At 40.4% G+C, this 15,151-nt stretch overlaps 1 long non-coding RNA gene across 1 annotated transcript in view; it reads left to right on the top strand.

Annotated features, from left to right (window-relative positions):
* The first annotated feature begins 1,333 nt into the window (after nt 1-1,333).
* Nucleotides 1,334-15,151, top strand: part of LOC120361113 (uncharacterized) — a 46,815-nt gene continuing 32,997 nt past the window's right edge. The window contains exon 1 of the long non-coding RNA XR_012517401.1: nt 1,334-14,392. This is a non-coding gene — a long non-coding RNA (uncharacterized LOC120361113). The remainder of the gene's footprint in view (nt 14,393-15,151) is intronic.

Below are 15,151 nucleotides of genomic sequence, written 5' to 3'. Positions count from 1 at the left end.
GAAGGAAGGCAGCAAACAATACTGCCATGTGTGTACCTATGCAACAATCTTGCATGTTCTTCACATGTACCCCCAACCTAAAATGCAATAAAAAAATTAGGGTATGGCTTTCTAAGCATGGCTTGAAATCTGATTTCTACATTATTCCTAATTAGTTCTTTGGCAGCTTCTGGTGCTAAGCCCAAATCCACCTATTCTGAGGTCTCCTTTATCCCTTTCATAAATGATCCTGTGAGCCTTGGACTTTGTGGTTCAAATTTAGGCTGGAGAAGATGTGATTGCCTTTCAAGAAGTTGTCAGCTACTTTCTAATTAACTCAACCTTCAAAGATGGAGGTTGTATTATTACCTAAAGTAGATTGTGCACCAGTCTGTTGGTACACTCTGACTACCTGGCAAGGGTTGACAGAATTATATAAGGCTACATCACTAAATGGGCAGAATTTTAACACTGAGTATAATGCTTAGAATCCATGCTGGCAAGGTAGACTAATTTACCATTTTATTTGCTTGCAAAAATATAAATAACTTGTCTTACGTAATACTGGCAATACTTTGCCGTAATTCTGCCTTTTGAGCTTAGTGAAATTCCTATAACTTCTTTGCCAAGTTCTTTCCAAGCTATAGGAATGCAGGCATCTATTCATATTATTGTTACTTTCATATACAAATAGAATTGCACCTCAAGCTTACATCCTTAACTTTCAAAGTCCTTTACATGTAAGTTTTTTGTGTTTGTTGTTTTTTGCTTTGTTTTGATTTGTTTTGTTTGTACATTGCCTTTACCTTGTAAAGATTCCCTTACAATCTATGGGGCCAACTTTGTTGTCAGGCCAGATTATAATCAAGCTATTCTTTGTTCAACCAATATGCCCTCTCAGGGAATGATTGTAATCAATCTATAGTTTTACCATTTAAAGATTCCCTATGAAAGAGTTTGAATTATTTTTCTTCCTCTTTATTTTCATTTAAGCTGTATTGTTTTTTGAGCTAGATAATTTTCTTTGAAGTAGAAAATTATCCTATTCTTGGCTAATAAATATTAGACTAGTGGTAGTGATACTATATTAATAGAGAAGAATGTGCAAATTATGATATGCAATTGGACTTAATGAAGAATAATTGTGTATTCAAGAGTATTAACATGTTCAAAATTTTCACAAAGCCTCTATCTAATTCTTTTTTTTTTTTTTTTTGAGATAGAGTCTTGCTCTGTCCCCCAGGCTGGAGTGAAGTGGTGCAATCTCGGCTCACTGCAACCTCCGCCTCCCAGGTTCAAGTGATTCTCCTGCCTCAGCCTCCTGAGTAACTGGGACTACAGGTGTGTGCCACCACGCCTGGCTACTTTTTTTGTTTTGTAGTTTTAGTAGAGACAGGGCTTCACTATGATAGCCAGGATGATCTCCATCTCCTGACTTCATGATCTGCCCACCTCGGCCTCCCAAAAGGCTGGGATTATAGGCCTGAACCACCATGCCAGTTATCTAATTCTTTAATCTTGGTAAAATTAAACTGAGTATCAATAGTGAAGCAATAAGGAAAAATGTGAGGGTGTTGTTTTATAATTCTTTTCATGAAAAATGTCTCAGATCCAGGATTAAATCCTGACATTTAGATTTGACCTTGGGCAGTATCTTCTTTACTGGGCTGGAGAAAGGTTAAATGAGATAATGATTGTGAACTGCATTGTTGCAGGTGCCAGCTCTGATGGCTCTGACAGTGCTACCAATTCTGGTGGCCTATTTCCAGATTTTTATCTTAGAGGCAAAGAAACCTCTATCTTATCTAAATCTCTTATTGTGGAGTTTAATTCTCTTGGAACCTAATGCTGACTCATAAAAGGTCTCATCTACTCTCATCATATAATTTTTTCGATTACTTGGCATTTCCTAGATTGTGAGTTAAATCATGAGTTCCATGATGGTTCCAAAGAGACCATTCCTTATGCTTGTATATGTCCTGTAGTATCTGTCACTCAAAAAAGTTACTCAGTTTACATTTTCAATTGAATAATTTGCCACATAATTCATGTGTTTAAAGCATGTAAAAGAATTTTTTATGTTGGAAAGTTTCAAGTTGTTATAAAAGTGGAGAAAATAGTTTAATGAGTCCCCGTGTACTCAGTATCCAGTTTCAACAATTATTGACTGATGGCCAACATTACTCTATCTTCCCTTTCCCCTGCTGCCTATATTTTAAAAAGACCAATATTGACATCATATAATTTTGTCTGTAAATATTTCACTATGCACTTCTCACAATAAGAACCCTTAAAAACAAACTTAACCACAATAACTAATTGATACCCATACAATTAACAGTAATTTTTTAATGTCATCAAATACTCAGTATATGTTCAAATTGTCGCTTATCCCAAAAATATTATATGGTTTAAAAATCAATTTTATTAAGGTATATTGTATATACAATAAGATCTACCTATTTTAACAGTACATTTAAATGAACTTTGTCAAGGGTGTACACTCCTATAAACACCATCATAATTAAAAGAGAATACTTTAATTCCATAAAAAGCTGTCTCATCTTCCTATAGTCAGTCCCATCTCCCCTTCCCATACTTAGCCCCAGGCAACAATGAATCTACTTTTTGTTACATTATGTATTGGAAATATACATGTGTGTGTGTACATATACACATGTTTTATATTTACATATATAATCATTTACAACTTTTCCTGCTTATAAATAACTTTTAGCAATTTGATTATGATAGTATTTGTGTTTATCTATCTTAGATATCACTGAGCTTCTTGGATCTGTGGGTTTATTGTTTGCATCAGAAATGGCAAATTTTCAGTCATGATTTCATCACAGAAGTTTGCCACCTCCTCGCTATCTTCTTGGGCTCCAACTACACGTATGTTTGACGGGGGGATGTTATGCTACAGGTTGCTGAGTTTCTGTTTTTGTTGTTTGTCTTTCTTCCCCTTTGCTTGTTGGTTGAGTATTTTCTGCGATAGTGTCTTTGCTTTCACTGATCTTTCTTTTGGAGCATCCTATCAGCTGTTATGCTTGTACAGTGAATTCTTCCTTGCAGAACTTGTATTTTTCTTGTCTAGAATTTCCATTTTAGTCTTTTTATTATTTTTCATTTGTCTCTTCAGTATACTCATGTTTTCTTTAAAAAATTTAAATGTACTTATAATAACTTTTTTAAAAAATTATATTCTGCTATTCCCAGCATCTGTTATGTATATCTGTTTCTTTTGACTGATTTTCCCCTTGCTATGGGTCAAAATTTGCTGATTTCTTTCATTTCTAATGATTTTTTATTGGATGCAGGACATTATGAGTTTCTATTGTTTAGTGTTTAGGTACAGTTGTCTTTCTTAAAAAGTTTTGAAATTTGTTTTGGCAGACAGGTAAGTTATATGTTTACTGATTAATCTTTACCAGGCTTGCTTTAAAGCCTTTTTAGGGAAATTCTAGAATAGTCTCTACTTTAGAGCTAAGTTAGCTCTAGTACTAAGGTATGATCCTTCTGACATCTTTACATATTGCTCTGAGTGTTCGAAAAGGTGTGTCTGCTCTAGCTGGTTAGAATTTTCATGCCTCTTGGCCTTGTGCAGGTCTGGGAATGGATTCAATTGTAGTTATTCAGTTATTTGTCTAGCCTTGTGGATCCTCCCCCTGTGAATGCACAGACTAATATTCTGCCAATGACTCAAGGGGCCACCTGTGTACATCTCTGGAACTCTTTCTTTCCACAGTTCACTTGTCTCTGAACTTGGCTCTACCAATTCCAGCTGGATCAGCCTCTCCAAATGCTGATCTGTTTCTCCTCAACCCAGGGAGATTGTGGTGCTTTTCCTGGCCTCCCCTGTTCCTTTTGTGCTGTTCAAAAATTGCTTTCAGGCAGAAATCCAGGACAATTGTAAAACTTAGCTCCTTTGCTTTCTTTTCTCAGGATCACGGTCTTACATTGTTTGATATCCTGTGTCTGAAAAATATATTTTTAAACATTTTTGTATAATTTTCTTTTTGCCTTGGAGGGGAAAAAATTCTATACCAGTTTCTTTTTCATGGTCAGGAATCAAAGTCACACATTTTAGAAACCATTTATGCATTTTGAATCAGGACTCAAAGTTTGCATATTTATATTGGTCAGTATATCTTTCTGCTTTTATTTAATGAGAAATTAGGTCAATCCTTTACCTTTCACTCTCTCTCTCTTTCTCTCTCTCTGTTTCCATCTTCTTTTGTTGAAGAAAACCTGAGATGTTTGTACAGTTTCCAACATTCTAGATTTTACTGATTGCATTCCCATGGTGTCTTTTAACATGTTCTTCCATATACATTTCCTGTTAATTGGTAATTGGATTTAGAGCCTTGATCATACTCAGATCAGTTTTTAAAATAAAACTACATTAAAGTTATTGGTTTGCTTTCCCATCACAAAAGGAGCTCATATTGTCTCTCCCTTTGTAATCTTAGGAGCCACTGATGCTCCATAACTAGATCAAAGCACTGCTTTTAATTGGTGAATTTATCAGACACTGAGCCTTAGCTAGGTTCAATTTCTAGACTATGCAAATGGTACTGCTATTCTAGCTGTGCTCTTGTTTTCAAAATATCAATTGCAATGATAAATTGGAGCTCAAATAAAAAGTAGAATGTTTTCTTTATCTTGCTCAAGAAAGCGTTGACCAATTTCTACCAATTGGCAGGAGGCCAGCCTCAGTTATATTAATCCATATGTTACTTTCGAAGTTATGCTCCAGCTCAAGTTGGGCTCAGGTGGTACTGCCGTGAGAGAAGGCACCCTTAGATCGCCTTCAGTTAGACAAGAATAGCTTTGCATGTTAGTCATAAGACAGGGATGCTTTTGTATTGCCTAAGGGTATGTACAAGCTGTTTGTAGTCTACATTTACTTAAGTATTTCCTTTCATGCTAGTTTATGGGGCTGATTTAGGAACATAGGATTTTCTAAGCAAATGTGAGTGTCTGTCCCAGCTCTTGTACTAGTAAGCATGGGATTATTTATTTCTACAAAGCACTTTCTCTAATGCCCTTTCATGTCTTCTTTCTTAGGATGTTTCTTTGATATTATCAGCCTAATTTTGTAGGATGTAGAAACTGGGGCTCAGAAGATTCAGGAACTTGAGATGGTCATTTAGCTAGGTTCCCTCCTCCAGTCTCCTGAGGTGTCACATTGTGCCCCATGCCCTGAAACACAGTGGGGGAAGGTCTCTTTCGTCTCCCCGCTCACCACACCTGTGCAGAACAACCAACTCGTATGTCGGCGTGTCTTCACTGGTAGGCTCAGTAAGTCGTGTGTGAAGGCATACTCCCGAAAGTGGTTCTGAGCTGTGCGGGCAGTCTCTCGGTTCCTCATTCTAATCTACAGGTAACCCTTGTCCTTCTGGAATGCTCCCAAGATCTTTTGTCTGTTTGGTAAAGCACAATCTTGGTTTCTCAAGCTCTGTGTTGTTTGTTTTTAGAGTATTGTGATATTAGTATTCCTTCCTCCACACACTCCAGGTACACCTTAGAGGACAGTCTTCCCTCCAAGTTAAAATATTTGTTTAGTGTGGGATTTTGATCTCAACTTTCTGGAAACTATGTTTTAAAAGCTACTTCAGCCATCCAAGCTCAGGTGTGGTGACAACCTCTCAGCATTGATGTGGCTGGGCCCTGGCATACTGCCACACTAGACCTGATTTTTCTTTGCTTCTTTGTCTCACTCTCTTAAGGGAAGTAAAACTCAACTTTGTTTTTACCATCATGAAGAAGTACAGCAGCCATCCAGCTCAGATTTTGGAAATAGCCTTATTTCAAATTCTCTGACTAATTACACAAACTAATGAAATGCTCTGGAATTCTGTTCAATTCGATGTTCTGTCTTGGTCTTCCCGCCTATCTGCCTTCCTGGAGGAGAGGTGGTACAGAGACATCTTTTGTAAGATGCCATGTCCCATTTGTTGATTCTAAAACTATGGTCATTAAATTTTACTGCATGAAGTGATTTGTCTTGGCTAGGGTTTCCCTGAGACACAGCCTGAGAGTTTATGTGGGAAATGATGCCAGGGAGCAGAAGTCAGGAGCAGGGGGAGGAAGGCAGGGGAGGAAAGCTCTTGTAGGTGTGTCCTGTGGACCAGCTCCCAGAGACCGCCTAAGGACCCCTAAGAAATGCATTTAAGAGCTGTCCACTTTTCCCTAGAAGGGTGAAGACTTCTCCATGATTCCATCTCCCACTGAGTAAGGGTGGTCCAGTGGGTATTAAGTACAGGTGTTAAACCTGTACTTCCAGGTTTCTCCTGTGTGAGGACCTAGAGGTCCTGGCAGACATCAGAGAGGGCTGGGGTTGAGGTGCTGAGGAGCTGCACCCTGAAGGAGCTGGTCACAACAGAGGCTAGAATGAGAGGGGGACTGAGACTAGAACCAGATGAGGAAGATTAGGGTGAGAAGTAGGCTGTGGCTAGAATGAGGTAGGCTAAGTGAATTGTGGTAGTTCCCACAGAGAGGTTAGATATTTCATTGGGGGAAGGGGAAACACATGTCGGCATACATATGTTTAATTAAAAATATCTCATGTTTTTAAGATTTCAATTTATACTGATAGCTGAGTAAAGAGAGTGTAGGCATTAACAGTGCTGCTTAGCATCTCCCTCCCTGGCCTTCCATTTTCAGGGGTTAATGTTTTAGTGTGGATCTGGCTGTGGCACTGGAAGCAGTGCGGGATCCCATTGGGAATGCACAATTAAACAATCACGGGTTTGAGGGCTGCATGGTTTACCCCGGGGCTGATGTCAATTCCAGCAAATCATAGGTCCTTTTCGATATTGTCTTTATCTTTTACTATTTTTAAAGGCCATGTAAGGATTGTATATAAGTAATGGAATGCTGTTTGGCCATAAAGAAGAATGAAACCAGCTGAATACAAATTAATTTGTACAAGGCCTGTGATACAGTAACCCATTTTCTTCATCCACTGAGGAGTACCTAGGTTGATTTCAAATCTTGGCTATTGTGAATAATTCTGCAATGAACAGTGCAGATATCTCTTTGAACTGCTGACTTCCTTTCCTTTGCATAGATACCTAGTGGTGGGATTGCTGGATCATATTTTTAATTTTTTTAAATTTAAAAATTATTCTATTTTTAATTTTTTTGAGGAACCTCCATACTATTTTCTGTAAGGGCTGTGCTAATTTACATTCCCACTGACAGTGTATAAGAATTCCTTTTTCTCTGCAACCACACCAGCATTTGTTATTTTTTGTCTTTTTGATAATAGCCATTCTAACTGGGGTGAGGCAAGATAGGATTGTGGTTTTGATTTGTACTTCCCTGATGATTAATGATGTTGGATATTTTGTCTTGTATCTGCTGGCTATTTGTAAATCTTCTTTTGGAAAATGTCTGTTCAGGCCCTTTGCCCATTTTAAAATTGGATAGTGATCATTATTATTACTTCTGCTGTTGAGTTATATGAGTTTATGCATTATGTGTATTAATCCCTTGTCAGACGCATACTTTGCAAATATTTCCTTCCATTTTGTAGGGTTGCTTTTCACTGTGTTGATTGTTTCCTTTGTCATATGGAAACTTTTAAGTTTGATGTAATCCCTTTGAATATTTTTCATTTTGTTGCCTGTGCTTTTGAAGTCTTTTCCAAAAAATCTTTGCCCATTCCAGTGTCATGAAGAATTTTCCCTATGTTGTTTTTCTAGTAGTTTCATAGTTTCAGGTCTTACATTTCGGCTTTTAATCCATTTTGAGTTGACTTTTGTATATAGTGAGAGATAAGTATCTAGTTTCATTGTTCTGCATATGGACATCTAGTTTTTCCAGCACCATTTATTGAAGAGACTGCCCTTTTCCCAATGAGTGCTATTGATACCTTTGTTGAAAATCAGTTGGCTGTAAATGTGGGGATTTATTTTTGGGCTATTTTGTTCTCTTAGTGTATGAGTCTGTTTTTATGCCTGTACCTTGCTATTTTGGTTCATAGCTTTGTGCTCCCTTTTAAAGTCTTCTATCTCTTCCTAGCAATGTGATCTTGTCAAGCTACTTCATCTCCAAGCAGTTGTTTCCTTACTGGGGAAATAAGAATTGTAGCCAGTATTAAATTCAATGTGATAATGTTCCTGAAAAAAGTCTTCTTAGGACCATTGCTCAATAAATAATGAAGATTTTAGAGAATAAGGATGTGATTTATGGGAGCCATATGTTGTTGGGTGCTGAATCCTTGGCAGTTGTCTGTATTTTCCCTGTGGGAGGCTCAACCAGTCAATGAACTGTGAGATGCCCACACCTGAGGCCACTTCCATGATGTGTGTGGTTTGAGCCTGAAGTTGCTCAGTTTGGGCCAAATGTCTGATCTAGCTACTTCACATCAGCAAATGGTGTGTGTGTGTATGTGTGTGTGTGTGTGTGTGTGTGTGTGTGTGTGAACAGTGAGGACAATGGGTGTAGAGCTTTCTGACACTAATCCGTCTGGCAGGAACCTTCTCACCTGAGTTGACATGGCTCTTTCTCCTGTCTCTCTTACCACTTTAGCTTCTAATATTTTCAGCTCTGAGGGCTGACCATGGAGATGAGCTTTTTCACCAGGCACATGCCAAGTGTGTGAGACCCTCAGGGGGTCTGAGTTTGTCCTTGGACCAGGCCATCCTGCAAGGTGTCTTGTTCCTCCTGATGGAATCTGGCCTCATGCACGTGGCCCCTGAAGAGGAGCTCCTGTCCAGAATGTGTGATGTGGGAGGGGGATGATCCTCCCACTCCCCACCAGCATCAAACTGAGCTTCTGGGAAACTGTGACTTCAGCAGAATGCCTTAAAGAATGTCAGGGGCCTCACCACACGGTTAGGGTAGGGTGGAAGGAAAGATATTCTGGGAGCAGGTTCTTGAGTTCCTATTGGGTGAACATGCTTTCTTAGCTGACAGGGGTAATTATTTCTCCCCAGGACATTGTGATGGAGTTGGGAAGAGCAAACCTAGATGAAAGGACTTGAGAATGCTTAGAAAGGAATTTAGCAACAAGTGGAGAATAATATAGTAAAGATCAAGTGCTGAATGTCTACCAGAAAAGGACCCATCCAAGTCAGTTCTGAGTCCCTTGGCAAAGACTTCCTGAATAGGTGAGTTTTGAAAGAGTTTTGGAGAAACTTTTCTTCTGTGGAAGTGCATGGAGTTCTGACTCCAGGCCACACCCAACACTTTGGTGCTGTAGGATTACAAAACTCACCCTCAAGGAGGAAACTGTAGATCTGGATTTTTGGAAAGGAAGAGGTAGGCTGGTGTGTTTCTCTACCACATGCAAATTGCACCCTGGATTGCTTTCCATTTGTGAGCCCTTCGTATTTGCTGGCAGTTGGGCAGCCAATGCCATCACCTCATTCACTCCTGACAACAACTCATGTATACATGGGTGCCATAGCCAAGCAAGAGTGGGCAAGCTGTCCAGAGTTAAGAACAGAGTCGGGGTCATGGCCCAGGGTGGTCTGACCACAGAAGTTCTGCTCCTTACACTACACTTGTTTCCTGCCTTCTAAGAAGTGACACATCCCCATCTAGGACATGAATGAGGATCTGTAGGTACCGGGCACCATTCTGAGCTGCTGGTCAACATTTTCCCATACAGTCATTTGGGAAACCTAGTACCACCCACTAGGTCAGTGCTGTTATTGGCCTGGCTGTCAAGGAACAACAGGTGTAAATGTAAAGCTGACGGTAAGCAAGGCCCCTCATGGTGCAGTGTTCCTCTCAGTCAGCTGCATGGTCAACCTCATTACCCAAGGTATATCCTGCTTGGATGCCCAGAATGGCTTGATAAGAACGTGTTGTGTGGAGTCTGAGTGAAGTGTGTGTGTGAGTATATGTCCGTGCATGTATGTATGTGCATGTGTGCTTACATTTGCATCACATATGTATATGCATGTGTATGTGCACATAAACAGCACCTTTGAGGGCTTGGCAATCTGTGTTGATGTTATTGAAGCTCTGCACCTGACTTCTGGTCACTTTTCTATCACTGACCAGCTCGATAAGTTTGGGTAAGTCACTGAACTTATTTGGACACTAGTTCCATCAACTGTTAAATTTGAGGATGGGACTGGATTCTCTCAAAGATCCTTTTGAGTTCAAAAAGTGTATGACCCCAGTAAGAATGTTCAAAGCCTTGATGACACCTCATTGAATGCAGCTTAAAATGGCTGCAAGCTGACCAGACTGTTGCATTCTCCAAGACGAGCTGCCCTTCATACCTCATGCCCTTGAATAACGAAGTGTAAGTGTGTTCATTGTGCCAGCTCTTCTCGTAGTTTGCTCTAATCCCTCATCTCAGGCAACATTTGTTTTGGCTGCAGTTCGATACTTCCTCCTTCAGAGCCGCGCTTGGTTTTACCTCTAACTCTGTGGCCCTCAGGGGTTGGTTGTACTGATAAACTTTTACAAGTAAAAGGAGCTGTGGAGATGACCTCCAGCTGGGGCTGAAGGCCTGTGCAGCAGTACCTTCTTGGTGAAGCCAAATGATCCCCTTGGGGAGAAGGATTGGGGTGCAGGGCTCCTGAACCCAGGATTCCCCAGTGAGTTGGTCAATGTTGACTTAGATCTTGTTGCAATGTCCAGACGTATTTCTGAGTAGAATATTTTTGATCTCAGAAACAAGGTAAATATTTTTGTATTCCTTCAATAGCTCACTTTGGAGCTCTCAGGTGGGTGCCCTCCACCCCTGGGGCCTGGCTGCAGGAGGCTGCCTGGGTGGGGTGCAGGCCTATGCCTGGGGCTTGGCTCCAGAGGCACCACATGCCAGTTAGTGAGGGTGAGAATCCATTCTGCAGCTTCTTTCAGCCCCACATCAGTAAATGGAGACAATGGCAGGGGAGCTGTGCCAATTTGAAGGATCTGGGGGCAAATCAAGAAGAAAACACATGTGAAAGTGCTTTGTAAAGGCTAAAGGATGAGTGCATGGTAGGCGACTGGGGGTGTTGAAGGTGCCTGCAGCTGGGCTTAAGTTGCACTTTGGTCATTGACCAGTTATGTGGCTTTGGGAACTGTTCAATCTTCTGAATCTTGACTTCCTGCTTTGTTAAGTAGGTGACTAGGGATCTCATTGGGCTGCTGTGAGGATGAGGTGTGTTTACAGTGCTTGGCAAAGTGGGGAGCTCCATGCACATAGCTCCAGTTCCTCTAAATCTACATTGCTCTGCAAACAAAGGGTGCTGTGACAATAAACTTACCTCAAGGCCAAAAGAGGAGCATTCTGAGGGTGGAGAGGGATGGCTGGGAACTAACCAGCCAGCATCAGCAAAGGAGGGATTGTTTTGGTCTTTGTAGGAAATTAAGAGGATTGCATTTCTCCTCTATTGCTTCCAACAAGTTCTGATGTTCTGGGGAACTTTCTTTGAATGAATCCTGGTATTGCTTCATTTATACTATAGCTCTGCAATCCTGTATAATCCAAGCCAAAGACAGAGGATTTGGGGACCAACAATACTTCATGAATAGTCACTGAGTGAAGCAATTGTGGATTCTAGGATCAGGCAGCCTTTGAAGGGCTTTGGTGCCCACAAAGAGGAGAAAGAGGTCAATGAGGAGTGAGGAAATGTCATGCTGTCCTGCTGTTTAGCTCTGGCAGTCTCTCTTGGGTTAATAATCTTGGAGACACATCAACTGAAATACTAGTTTAATAGCAAGGCAGCTGAGTCCTAGCAATGTTTTACATTTCTCCAATGAAAGCCATAGAGGACTTTGATGTCACCATCTCTAAGGACACTGGTGGAGTCAGAGGCCCAGCTTCTAAACACTCAGGGTCACACAGGCATTGGCACTTGGTAAACATTTTCTTATATAATTTCCAGCCGTCTGTGACATGGCTATGTCATCCCCATTTTGCTAGTGAGAAAACCAAAGCCAGGGGATTGGAAAACAACTTCCTTATGGCCACACTACCAGTCAGTACCTGGTGGGACCCCAACTGGGCCCCAATTTCCCATGTCCCCCTTGGCACCTGTCCTGCTACAGGGAAGACGGTTTGTGCTATGACAATAAACCTACCCCAAGGCCAAAGGAGGGATGTGCTGGGGGTCTTTGCTTAGTGTTTGCTTTGATAAAGGGTTAATTCAAATTTGGGGATGCAAAGAGATTTTGAAGCCCTAAAACATACCATATGACAAAACTCCTGTTCTTGGGATATGGTGGCAGAAGTGAGGGAAAGTGTTAGAGAAGGTCCTGCAAGGTGAGAAAAACGGAGAGACCTCCTTTCCTAAAGAGGCTCACTGAAGAGGAAATTGCAGCTATGCGACCCTGTCTGCTGGCTTTCTCTGTCACTTCTTCCCCCATTCCCATTGCCATGTGTGCTTTTATCCAGCCCTCTTAGTGTCCATGGCTGCGCTGCTGGCAAAATCTAACCCCATCCGCTTGGCTAAGCTTCTTGGGCTCATCTATACCTGAGGAGTACAATATCAGGCTTCAGAGCTTATCAAAGTCATTACTCACTCATTACACTAATCACAAACAGAAATGTAAGTTGTAAATTGGGTATAAATACATTTCACAGAGAAAAAAGTAGATTTAAAAATGACAATATTCTTAATATACAAAGAGTTATTGCTAATTAATAAAAACAGAAGCCCTCCGATTGAAAAAAAATGAGCAAAGGACATAAACACATAAAACTTACCTATGGAAACATACATAGAAGAAACACAGAATTAGTGCACATGTGTATGGAAATAAATGGAAGAATGATGCCCTCCTACAGAATGTGGGCTTTAGAGGCAGATCTACCTGACTGAGTTCTGGATTCACTATTTACTAACTGTATGACCTTTAGCAGATTAACCTCTCTAAGCCTTTGTTTTTATCTGTAAAACAGGGATACTTATTTTCCCTGCCTTGAGTGGTTACTGTGAGGATTAAAGAAAATAATTCTGTAAAGAGCTTAGTATAGTGTCTGTTGCAGAGAAATTTTTCAATGCACATTATCAATTGTCACTGTTAGTAGTATATTTGCAGTGATAACAGTTAATAATTTAACATCTCACTGAAATCAAAGAAATGCAATTAAAACAACAAATACGTATTATTTATTACTTACTATGTTGGAAAACAGGTAAAAAGACTGACAATAGCCACTATTGATTAGATGTGGAGAAATGGGTTTTCTTTTACAATTCGGGGATGGTGGGACCTGATGCCCCATTTCTGCAGGGCAGTTTGGCAATATGCATTAACCTTTAACATACTGATAGTTTTTGACTCAATCATTCTTCTCTCAGAAACTTATTCCTGGGAGATAACTGGATAAATGCGTAATAATGAATATATAAGAATGTTTATCCTGGCATTTTTTTATAGATACAAAACTTAAGAAGCAACTCAGTGAGATTGACTAACTGCTTCATTTTTATGACAGAACACTAATAGCAGTGTTCTAGATTTTTATTCACCATCACAGAGAAGCTCTCTGTCATGTGGATGAGTAAAAGAACGTGGAGTGGAAAATAGCATCTATACTGTACCCATGTATGTATATCCATCTTTTAGTTTAGTAAAATACACAAATTTGGAAAAATGTTCTTTAAATTGCTTACATTGTCTTCCTCTTGGGAACTAATTTTTTTATTTGCTTTTGTGAGTGTCTGTTAGCTTTTTAATCAGAAAAAAAGGAAAAGGAAAGGATTTTTTTTTTTTTTTTTTTTTGTCCTTTAGCAGCAAACCCTACACAAAGATCTACATGTTGATTTTGCTCATGTAAACTGACTTGGAGTTACGTTCCAAGAACACATCATCACAGCTTGCTTTCTTTTCTTTTTTCCTTGTTACTCAGAAGTGTTTCTTCATTCTTTAGTCTATGATTCATGCAAGAAGACAGAAACAATGTTTTGCAAGACCTTTCCATGAAGTAGAAAGGGTAGCAGTGTTCACTCCATAAGAGGCGTGCACTTCAACTTGCCTTGCTTCATCGGCAATGAGGAAGTTGTATGGGTTTCCTAGGGCTCTGCAGGGGTGGAGTGAGCCAGAAAGAACTGGTCAGCCCTAGACATGCAGGTGCTATCAAATACCAGCCCTGGGGCCAATGACACTGGAAAACAAAACAAACGAGACTTCCCTTGCTTGTGTTGCTTAGAATCCCTGCAGTAGGAGGATTCCTGAGGCATTACCTGGATAATCTCCTCTGGCTTGACACACAGAGGAACTAGGAGACTGCTGAGACTGCCGCGTGGGATGACTTGAGGGATCTTTAACACTCTCTGTCTTAATCTTTTTTTTGTTGCTGTAACAGAATACCACAGACTAAGTAATTTATAAAGAAAAGAAATTTACTTCTCACAGTTCTGGAGGCTGAGAACTCCAAGACTGAGGGACTGGCATCTGACGACGGCCTTCTTGCTGCTTCATTTCATGGCAAAATGGCAAAGAGAAGGTGAGAGAGAGCAAGAGGGTGAACTTACAACCTCTGACCTTTTAATAATAGGCCTGGATCCGTTCATGAGGGTGGAGCCCTCGTAATGCAAACACCTCCCATTAGGCCCTACCTCCCACCACAGTTGCATTATGGGTTATGTTTTCAACACATGATTTTTGGCAACACGTTCAAACCATAGCACCCTCTGCACCCCCTGTACCTCCTGAACAACCCTATTATCCATTTCTTCTTTTTCTGGTATGAGTTTGCCACTATAAACAAAAATTCCAAGATGCCTTACATAAGCCTTGTCCTGTGATGTGCACCACATTTAGCAAACGCTGTTCCATTTGAGCTGCACAACAGTTTTTCAATGTAGGCAAAATGAGATTGATTATCTTCATTTTACAAATGGAGAAAAAAGGCTCAAAGGGATGGTGGGACCTGACTGAGGACACAGCACATCCTGGACCTGAATCAAGGTCCTCTGTCCCTGCTGCTTTTGTTTTCATGTTCCCTGCAACTTCACAGCCCTTCAGAAGCCCCTGGACCTCATGTGAAAGCTCCGTGGATGGCCTGAGATTCATCTTTTCAAGTTTTTTTTCTGACTGAGAGGCAACATTTTAAATTGCGACACCCCCCACCCCACCATACACACTGAAACACAAGTCTCAAGTAGTCATTACCATGCAATGACTCAGATATGTTCTAGTCTAGTCTGTCTATTCCATTCCATTCTATTCTCCTTCAAAACAAAAATAAAAGGAAGGAAATGCT

This window comes from Saimiri boliviensis, chromosome 4, assembly GCF_048565385.1.
Source record: "Saimiri boliviensis isolate mSaiBol1 chromosome 4, mSaiBol1.pri, whole genome shotgun sequence".
Taxonomy (NCBI): Eukaryota; Metazoa; Chordata; class Mammalia; order Primates; family Cebidae; genus Saimiri; species Saimiri boliviensis.
The sequence above is the reverse complement of the archived record's forward strand: the minus strand, read 5'-3'. Positions and strand labels throughout refer to the sequence as shown.